At 42.5% G+C, this 9,586-nt stretch overlaps 1 pseudogene; it reads right to left on the bottom strand.

Annotated features, from left to right (window-relative positions):
• Positions 1-5,741: 5,741 nt before the first annotated feature.
• LOC140188258 (ubiquitin carboxyl-terminal hydrolase 35 pseudogene) lies at positions 5,742-7,144 on the bottom strand (annotated as a pseudogene).
• Positions 7,145-9,586: the final 2,442 nt, after the last annotated feature.

Raw genomic sequence — 9,586 nt, 5'->3', positions numbered from 1 at the left:
GCTGCACAGGAGGAAGGATGTTATTGACTATTGCAGACGTGAGTTAACACAGCTAGAGGCTATTAACATGGTTAAAAGCCCACCACGATCAGAAAACAGATCTAGCTGGTGATATCATGAAAATTAATGAGGCTAAGGTGCCACCTGATAAGGGGAGGACCCATTTTGAAAAGATAAGTGTGGTGCCGACCAGATGGGAGATGTCTATTGTGTTGACCAACTTTGCTGATGAGTTCTCTCCATTAATCCCCGAAAAAAAGCGACCCGCTAAGAGAGCTAATTAAACGACACACGCACGTAGGTCTAGATGCCCCGAGGCGATGCAAAGAACTGGGACATGGAGCTGTTGTCACATCAGGTCAGCCTAGTGAGCAACACCCCTATAGAATGATTAATTCAGTGACAAACGGGCTAAAGAACACAGAAGTGTATATTGGCGATGTAGTGGTCTGGAGTAACATGTGGGAGGAGCTGTTTAAAAAGCTATTTGAAGCCAGCCTGGCAGTGAACCTCGCAAAAAGTGAATTCGGCCATGGAAAAGTCACTTATCTGGGATTTGTGGTAAGACAGGGGCAGCTGGCTCCGATGCAAGCTAACGTGCGGGCTATCTCTGAATTCCCCACCCCGACAGACAAGAGAGCCCTGAGAAGGTTCTTGGAGGTGGTGGGGTACTATCGGAAGTTTGCAGAAAAAAAAAACAACTTTGCGGATAGTACCCACCCTCTTACTAAGCCCTTGCCAAAGAATGCTAAATTGGTATGGGACGACCCTTGTTATCTGTGTCCGGGGCGAAAACCACTGAGAAGTTATACTGATCACAATTCATTAGTGTTTTCGGCCACTATGAAGTTTGCTAAATTGGAGCCCGGTTTTAGAGGATTATTAAAATAACGCATATAAAAGGAACAGAAAATATGATTGCTGACTGTCTGTCAGGTGTTGACAACTTAAAATTCTCTGTATTAGCCAAATAGCTGATAAACATGTATATTTGTGTGTATCTAATAGCGTATTCATGACTATAATTTTTACCCCGGTAAAAATCCTTTGAAGGATGGGGGTGTGATGACAGACCAAATTATCAGAAGATTGATGCCGATAAGAGGACAATGGGGGAACATTCAAAATGCTAATAAGAGAGAGACGAGAGAGATTACTGAAAGGAGACACAGTTCCGAGTATTGTCAGAGACCGGTTGCTTTGAACTGTTTGAAGTTTGATGGACAGGTGATACCCCTGCAGGGGGATAAAAACGGACAGGTTCGCTAAGGCAACCCACACACGACACCAGGAGGTAACGAGACCCTGGAAGCGGTGTGCCCCCACAAATTGGTGGGAGTTTTGGAGGTCTGCTCGCGGGACCAGCCATTGACGCACAGGGTGGAAAGATATGGTCGGGCGGGAACCTGGTGTGTGTGTCCGCCCTTGCCTGGGTGCCGAGTTCACCGCAGAAGTACGATCGTATCTGGAACGGAGGGGTCACAGTCGGTGACCTCAGAAGACATTACAAAGGGCTCGCCCGAAAGCTAACTGCGAGGAATATCGAAGGTCTGTGTGGAATTCGATTTGCATACTCATTCTCTCTCTCTCTCCCCAACGGCACGACGGCAATTACTGTGAACTGAACTAAACTGAACTCTGTCACTTGTGATTGATCATTTTACCCCTAGACTGCGATAGAGCTTGATTGATCCTATTATCCCAGTTCTGTGTACATGTGTGTTTATTCATTGCTAACCTATTGCATTTATATCCTTACTATTAGAGTACAGTGTTGCTTATTTCTTTAATAAAACTTTCTTAGTTCCAGTAATCCAGACTCCAACTGAGTGGTCCATTTCTGCTAGTTTGGCAACCCAGTTACAGGGTACGTAACACTATGAGGAGAGATCGAGTCACCTGGGACTGCACTCACTGGAACTCAGAAAGTTGAAAAATGATCTCATAGGAGAATATAAAATTTTGAAAGGGCTATATAAGATAGTGGCAAGAAAGTTGTTTCCACTGGTAGGTGAGAGTAGAGCTAGGGGACTTATGCTCAGGATTTGGGGGGAGTAAATTTATGACAGAGATTAGGAAGATCTGCTTTTCCCAAAGAGTGGTGAATCTGTGAAATTCTCTGCCCAATGAAGCAGTGTAGACTACCTCAGTAAGATAAGGTTAGATAGCTTTTTGCATAGTAGAGGAATTAAGTGTTTGGAGTAAATGGGATATAAGTGGAGATAAGTCCATGGTCAGGTCCGCCTTGATTTTGATTGAATGGTGGAGCAGGCTTGATGGGCCAAATGGCCTGAACATAAGAGCATAAGAACTATGGAACAGGCCATCCAGCCCATCGAGCCTGCCCTGCCATTCAATAAGATCATGACTAATCTCTCCGTAAACTTAGCTCCATCTACCTGCCTTTTCCCCATAACCCTTAATTCCCCTATTATGTAAAAATCTATCTAACTGTATCTTAAATATTTTAGTGAAGATGCCTCAACTGCTTCCCTAGGCAGAGAATTCCATGGATTCACCACTCTCTGGCAAAAACAGTTTCTCCTCATCTCCGTACTAAATCTTCTTCCCTGAATCTTGAGGCAATGTCCCCTAGCTCTAGTCTCACCGACCAACTTTCCTACTTCTACCTTATCTATCCTTTCCAAAATTTTGTATATTCCTATAAGATCCCCTCTCATTCTTCTGAATTCCAGAGAGTATCGTCCCAGGCGACTCAATCTCTCCTCATAGGTTAACCCCCTCATCACTGGAATCAACCTAGTGAACCTATTCTGCACTGCCTCCAAAGCCAGTATATCCTTCCTCAAGTATGGAGACCAGAACTGCACATGGTACCCCAGGTGTGGCCTCACCAGAACCCTGTATAAGTTGCAGCATGATGTCCCTGATCTTGAATTCAATCCCTCCAGCAATGAAGGCCAACATTCGATTTGCCTTCTTAATAACTTGTTGTACCTGCAAGCCAACTTTTTGTGTTTCATGCACAAGCACTCCCAAGTCCCTCTGCACAACAGCCTGCTACAATCTTTCACCATTTAAATAATAATCTGCTCTTCTATTATTCCTTCCAAAATGGATGATATTGCATTTAGCAACTTTGTATTCCATCTGCCAGACCTTGGCCAACTCATTTAACATATGTGTATCCCTCTGCAAACTCTCCACATCCTCTGTATAATTTGCTTTTCCACTCAATTTAGTGTCATCAGCAAATTTTGCTACGCTACACTCAGTCATCTCTTCCAAATCATCAATGTAAATGGTAAACAGCTGCAGGCCCAACACCGACCCCTGCGGCACCCCACTCACCACTGACTGCCAACTGGAGAAATACCCATTTATACAAACTCTCTGCCTTCTATTGGCTAACCAATCCAATACTCCTGCTCCCATTTCTTAGGTTCTTCTGAATCAACAACACAGAGCCTGACAAAGGTGAGCTGTCATGCCTAGAACAGCAACACTCAGAAAATGCTGGTGGAACACAGCAGGCCAGGCAGCATCTATAGGAAAAGGTACAGTTGACGTTTCAGGTCGAGACCCTTCATCAGGACTCTTCAACACTTTTCCTAAGAGCCCACTCTTACGACATAGCGTTCATGGCTACCAAACAACACAGCACTGCTGAAAGCTTGACACATCTTCTACTGTTGACTTCTGAAGTAGAGAAGTCTTCATTCTGTGACCCAGCAGAAGAGTCCACACAGAATTGATGGACCAGCTGCCAGTAACAAATTCTAAATTGCATGGAGAAACTAGGAATGACCCAACATTGTGAAAAGTCATTGACATCACCAGGCAAAGATGGCCACGTTATTGCGATCCCATTGTTTGCAGAATTTTTAGTCACATGAGACCAACTGGCTGTATGTCAAAGAACACTGATGTGTGGATCTCATGTTGTGGTCCCCTCTAAACTGCACACCAGAGTGTTAGAAAACCTGCAAGAAAGACACTTCGGTACAGTCAAAATGAAGAGTCTGACCCGGAACAACATGTGGTCACCAGGAATCGATAGACGTATTGAAATCTTGACCAAAAGCTTTTTGTAATGCAACAACTTTCAAGATACACCAATAGCTGAACCCCTATCTATCTCTATTTTTCACCTCCTAGCCTCTGTCCCACCTTTCTTCATATTGCTAGATATTGATAATATTTCCTGTTCACTCTCTGTCATGATATCTGTTCTCAGTACAAAACATCAACATACACTTTCTGCCTCCAAAGGTGCTGTTTGACCTGCTGTGTTCTTGCAGTATTCTTTTTTTGTACCCTTAAGTGATATGTTTTATGTGTTCACAGTGAAACTGGCAAAAATATCATTGTTTCAGCAAATCTGTTGTTTGCATATCCCCCATTAAATTTCCCTTTGTTGCCCTTAAGGGGCTTAAGCCCTTTGTTCAGATCCAATGGCTCAGGGCTGCCAGTTAACTTAATGCTGATCATCTGCTTAATGCTCACAGTGTGGTAACTTCAGGTCTCAGATAATTTTTAGACTTGACAAGTTCTGCTCATGTACACTTCTGTTTTTAACATTGAGTCAAGGTCAGCAGCTTGGTTTGATTGTAATGCTGGAGTTAGGATATACTGAGTAACAAGGTCATGAATTGTGGTGGACATGTAAAGTTTTGCTGCTGATAATACCCAATGAATCATGCGCTATTTTTGAGATGCTAAATCTATTTTGAAACTATCCTGTAGGAAGTACATAGGAACAAGGGGGATCTTGGACAGCCTTGGAACTGCTGAGCTCTGGTTTACTCTGCACTGTTTTGCCAAAAGCGTCTGCAGTCCAGACTAGTAGGCTGATGACTTATGGGATAACGACTGGGTATCAGGGGAGAAAGGAATGACAGCAGATTTATATCCACTGCATTCTCCAGCAAACTGCTAAAAGATAGATTTCACAGCTGATTAGAACATCAGAAACTGTGCAGGTAGTGAAATCCGATGGTCTGCACCTGGCTGTCAGCAACATGGATGAGAAGGGATTGAGGTGGAAGAGCTTGAGGTCTGGTGTCAGGCAATTTTTTTTTACACACAAAGCATGGCATTGGTGTGAAGTGAGCTGCCAGAGGAAGGGGCTGAGACATGTACAATAACAACTTTTAATGGACAGTTGGGCAGGTACATGGAGTGGAAATGTTTCGAATATTCTGGGCTAAACGATGGCAAATGGGACCCAATGAAGACTTGGGTGGAGATCTTGGTGGGTATGCACCAGTTTGGCCAAAGAAGCTGTTACTGTGTAGTGTCACTCTATGAACTTTATGTGTTCAGGATACATCATCTCCTACATTTTGATATCTTACAATTGATTGGTCCCAAATGGTAATTTTCTTGCATGAGTGTTACAATTCACTGGATACTGAAGCAGCCATATACACAACATGGCTACAAAAGCAGATCAGAGGTTGGAATCCCGTATGGAGTAACTCACCTCCTAACTCACTGAATCCTGTCCACCAGCTTCAAGCCTCAAGTCAGTAGTGCAGTGGAATGCTGTCTAGTTGTCTGGATGAGAACATCTTCAACAACACTCAAGAAACTCAAAAGCATAACTACTTACATGGGCCCAGTTATGCCAATTTTTTGTTGGCAATGTGGAACAATCCTCATTCCAAAACTACTCAGGTATCACTCCCCAACTTTTTCCATTACATTGACAAATGCAACAGTGCTGTATTCTGATTTCATGCAGAACTTGTCAATTTCACCACTTTTGCCACATATTTCTACACTGTCCTTAAGTGATGATGAAATTTATTATCATCCAACAACATTTCTTGTGAACGAAAGTAGTTAATGAGCTCAACACTGATCTACATTTTGCCCCAGAAAACTACTGTAAGGAATACTGCGGCAAGGAACTAAGTCTAGGTACTCCAGTCTCCTCCATTGCTTTTCTATGGGAACTGATTATTGCAAATGGTACCCCTTGCACTGAATGCATTTGAGATTTTGTTTGTGGCTGTTCACTTGAAGACTTAACAGTCATGTATTTTTGCTCAGCTTGTGATGCTGAGTTATCTGTACCAGTGATCTTCATTGAAATACTCAGGTCACTTGAATGATCACACATTTTTAGAAATTTATGAAATGTGGTGGTAGATCTGATAAAGCATTCTAGTCACCATCTTCCCACCAAACATTCTTTCTATTAATGATTCCTCTTGATCTTGATCTTCTCTACAAGGTTCACTGGCTGAATGTCTTTGTCCATGAGAATACCTTTACTTCTTCATGTAGCTTTCCAATAGATAACTGAAATACTCTGTACAGTCCTGTTGCACCTCTTGAATTAAACCATGGAGGAGATGAAGCTTTCAACAAGCTGCTGGGAGAGCTGGCAGGTCACTGCCTATGTTCTAGGAAAGCAAATAACCATTGAAGTTTCATCATTAATGACTGAATCACTCTCCTTCAGTAGCATAACAGCATGCCTGCAGTCAGAAGCCATGAAAAGGATCTGAATGACACTGTTCATGAAGCAGATATTGCCAAGATTTGCCCGTCCTGTCTTTCCAGTATCTGATCTTGTAGCAAGTCTTGGTGCAAAGGTTCCACTGCATTTTTGTGACATTCAGACATTCTGATTAAGTAGCTGCTTTTGCTTTTCTTCACTTGGAATTGGAAAATCCTTTATTACTTCTTTGACAGATTCATAAAGATCAGGGGAGCCTGAAAACCAGAAGATCATGCAATGTACAAGTTCAGATAATTACAGCTGACAGCTTATAGCAAATTAGGACTCTTCTTTGGAGAGTGACATTATCAATCTGGGAATGTGAGGAACAACCACGTGAAATGCTTTGATGAATGCTGGAAACAATGGCATGCATTTCAGCACAGCAACCCACTCCTGCTCTTACAACTGGGAAAAAAAACAGCATTGAGAACACCTGTTCTGTTATTGAAAGCGTAACTCCAATCAAAATGCTGAACTTTTTCACAACAGCCAAAACTTTCAGTAAACCAATAATTCAACTATCTATTTCATTGGGTAGTGTCATTGAAAGCCAATCGATCATATTGGTCAAAGCTGTTGTCATCTCGACATCCATGATGCAATCATCCTTCAGCAACCTTTGACCCCATCCATGATTTCCAAAAGCACATACTGATCCACAGTGGCCATCAAATACACAGACTCCTTTTGGAATTGTTTATCACTCAACAGAATGAACTTTGTAGATAACTCAGATATTGCAAAGTACTGTTTATCGTACAGAGGTTCTTTTACAGCTTCTAACCTACCTCCAATATCCAGGGCGTGCCCTTTTCTCACTGATACTATCAGGTGGGAGGCACAGAAGCCTGAATGCACACAGTCAGCAATTCAGGAACAGCTTCTTCCCCTCTGCCATCGGATTCTGAAATGGATTTGAACATGTGAACTCTACCTCACTTTTTTAATGTATATTATTTCTGTTTTGCGTGATTTTAAATCTATTCAATATATGTATACTGTAATTGATTTACTAATTTGTTTATGATTATTGATATTATTATTATTTTATTTATTTTTCTTCTATATTATCTGTTGCATTGAACTGCTGCTGCTAAATTAACAAATATCACAACACATGCCGGTGATAATAAACCTGATTCTAATTCTGACATCTTACAAGAACATGCTTTACAGAAGTTCAATGGCAGGACAACACCACAACTGAAAAAATCTTGTCCATATCTTTTTAATCCTTTCTTCAACCAATGTTTTTCATACTTCAATTACATCAAGGTTCCGACACAACAAAACTCAACTTTTTACATCACTTCCATGAAAAGATACAAGTTGAAATCATCCTTCAAATAGTTATCTCACAGACATAGAGAGGGAAGACAGTGCCACCAACCACAAGGCAGTAACTCCATAATTACCAGAATATTCCTCCTCAGTTTGCCTCTCATGAGTGGACAAGGCATAGAGCCTTCTCAAGGAAGGATACAAACAAGATGGTAAACTGATGGTGCAATCAGAGTCGCTTTGTGGTGAATCTTTGTTGCTCTGTTCTTCTTGAACACCTGCAACAAATCTGAACACTCTAAAGGGATTCCAGAAAACTGCATTGAGTTCACATCTAGTCTTGAGGAGACAGGGAGTGACTCGATTGACGACTTGACATGATTCACAACAGGTCGCTCATTAACTTGGGCAGGCATCTTGGAAACTTGAGTCGGCGTATCAGAATCTTGGGAAGGTGTCTCGGTCCCTCCAGCAAGGCACCTGTCCTGGCTTAAGCTCAACCAACCCTGAATGGTGCCAGAAAACCCAGTAACTTCAAGGATCATGATGGTGTAACCACAGATAACCAAGGATTAGGGGAATGTCTGGAGAATGAATACAATAGAAATTAATCATCTTTTCATGATTTCCAATAGTTAACTTGAGAGCGATGGAAGATAAAGGATATATCCCGCTTCCAAAGCTACTACCCACGGCCATAGTAGATATCGGCTGGTCGAGCCGTGCCTCAGGATTGGGATTTTTTTTGCCAGTCCTACATCCAAAAAAATTCCCGCCGATCCAGATGCAACCAAGGCTCTCACAGAATGTGGTGTTTCCCCAAGATATTTAAAGATGGTAAAACCACTCCAGAAAGGAAACCATAGAAAGGGTGCAGAGGAGATTTGCAAGGATGTTGCCCGGATTGGGGAGCATGCCTTATGAAAACAGGGTGAGTGAATTCGGCCTTCTCTCCTTGGAGCGACGGAGGATGAGAGGTGACCTGATAGAGTTGTATAACGGATCCTGACCTGGATCTGGGCCATACCCTCCAAATATCCGGAACTGCCTTTTGTTTTTTTGCACTACCTTACTTACCCTTTTCTATTTTCTATTTATGATTTATATTTTAAATTTTTAATATTTACTATCAATTTGTACTCCAGGGAGCATGAAGAGCAGAATCAAATATCGCTGTGATGATTGTATGCTCTAGTATCAATTGTTTGGTGAAAATAAAGTATAATTAACGGAGGACTGTGTGTCTCGCAAGACGATCCAGGTATTCCCTAACCGGAAACCTTGGATGAATTATGAGGTCAAGTTCCTTTTAAAGGATAGAGCTGCGGCTTTCAGGTCCGGGGATACCAGTCGCTACACGGAATCCAGGCGTGAACTCCGGAAAGCCATTAAGGGTGCCAAGAGGCAATATCGAGCCAAGTTGGAAGCCCAAGCTCACCAAAGGGATGCCAGTATACTATGGCAGGGTCTAAATGAGATCACTGGGTGCAAAGAAAAGGCTGCGAATATGAATAACTGAGGCACTTCTCTTCCTGACGAATTTAACGTATTCTATGCAAGATTCGAGCAGAAGAGGAGCATCCCGCTCTCTACGGATGAACCAGACCTGGTGGCATCGAGACTCATCGTCACCGAGGAGGACATTAGAAGGGCCTTCCTGAAGATAATTCCAGGGAAGGCGACGGGCCCAGATGGCATCCTGGGATGGGTTCTCCGGGCCTGTGCAAGCGAGCTAGCTGGAGTGTTTGCTGACATTTTCAACTGCTCCTTGCTTCAGTCTGAGATCCCCTCGTGTTTTAAGAAGGCAACAATAATCCCAGTGCCGAAGAA

Source organism: Mobula birostris, chromosome 26, assembly GCF_030028105.1.
Source record: "Mobula birostris isolate sMobBir1 chromosome 26, sMobBir1.hap1, whole genome shotgun sequence".
NCBI classification, from domain to species: Eukaryota; Metazoa; Chordata; class Chondrichthyes; order Myliobatiformes; family Myliobatidae; genus Mobula; species Mobula birostris.
Note: the sequence above shows the minus strand (reverse complement) of the source record. Positions and strands in the feature narration are given on the sequence as shown.